Here is a 1,483-nt window from a genome sequence, read left to right on the forward strand (position 1 = left end):
ACTAATATGCATCAAGCAGTTTGATTTCTCCTTGCTTTCCCCTAGTTTTTTATGCCTCTCTTTGTTCGGGCATTCTCGTGCTCGGTGACCGAATTTCTCGCAAATGTAGCATTTGCCCTTGAAACTATGTTTTTCAAGGTTATTTTCTTCGCGTGGTTTTTGCTTTGCAGTTCCATGTAATTTTGTATGTACATACACGGCTTGGACAGAACCTTCGCGATCGTCCCACTCTTGCTTGCGCGAGTTACCAGTCGTGGGTTAGGGTAACTATGTTTCATAGTAGTATTGGTTATGGAATGTTTAAACTGTTCTAATTAAACACGTCTTCGTTGGTTGAAGTGATCAAAGCGAATGTTTTTTAATAGTGATAATTGTGCTGCTCACAGGCAGCTCTTATATATATATGTGTGTGTTTTGCTACATAGTTCCGCAAGTAGATCGCTCTGTCCCTGTCTCGCATACTTCTGTAAGTTGTGTGTGTTGGTGCTGCTCAGAGTCCCGGTTGATGGCATAGGCGTAGTACGGGAAGTCTGCAGGGGAACACTGAAAGTGGTAACTCGCGCTCCTTCTTCCAGAAGCTTTACTTTTACCGTTTCGAACGTCGGCAGCGTGTCGCGTGTTTCGATCGCTACAACGAAATTTTCCCACGAATTTGGTAAACTTGATAACAGCATGATGCTTTTTAATTCATCATTAATTGTTATGTCCATCTCAGCTAATTTGTTGACTGTTTCAGCAAATTTATTGACATATTGAACAACGTTATCCCCTTCAAGCATTCTCAGCCTGGATAGTTTTTGATATAACTGCACTTTTCTGATCGGGCCACCTGGCAAATGTACATCACACAATTTTTTCTATACGTCTGCTGCTGTTGTGCATGCCTTTATATGCATTAACTGCGTTGCTTTTAAATTTAAAAACAAACTTGCCAGGGCCTTTTGATCGAGCATATTCCATCTTTCGGAATCTTCAGAGCCATCTTCTGGCTTTACATATTGGCCACAAACGACTTTCCATAGATCTGCTGTTATAAGCACACTACGCAATAAAATGCTCCATACGTCGTAATTGTCGTCGCCTAATTTTTCTATTTGAATTGACACACTCATTTTGTCGAATTCCGCAAATTAGTTTTTATTTATTTCGAGTTTCAACCGGACGCGTGTTAGTCCATTTAATTACTTTGAATTATTCAAACCGAAAACTTAGCTTGCTGAAGGCCCATAACCAACTGTTAGTTGTTTACCGAACGATCAGGACAACCGTTATGTGCTTCTAGACCGACCGAGCAAATAAACACAAGAACGTAGTGGTGTAGTTAACGGTTTAATTGAAACTAAGTAATAGGAATTTCACAATGACTTCTTAAGCTATAATTGAGCGTTGCCAGATCAAAACATATAAAGCTTATTTAAATTATAACGTAATTTCAACAATAACCACATATTGAAATTTGACCAATGCATTTTTACATTGCAAT

The 1,483-nt window shown here is 39.2% G+C and overlaps 1 pseudogene; it reads right to left on the reverse strand.

The window, feature by feature from the left end:
- Window positions 1–239: 239 nt before the first annotated feature.
- On the reverse strand, window positions 240–1,254 carry LOC120285531 (annotated as a pseudogene).
- Window positions 1,255–1,483: the final 229 nt, after the last annotated feature.

This window comes from Drosophila simulans, unplaced genomic scaffold, assembly GCF_016746395.2.
Source record: "Drosophila simulans strain w501 unplaced genomic scaffold, Prin_Dsim_3.1 Segkk45_quiver_pilon, whole genome shotgun sequence".
Lineage (NCBI taxonomy): Eukaryota > Metazoa > Arthropoda > Insecta > Diptera > Drosophilidae > Drosophila > Drosophila simulans.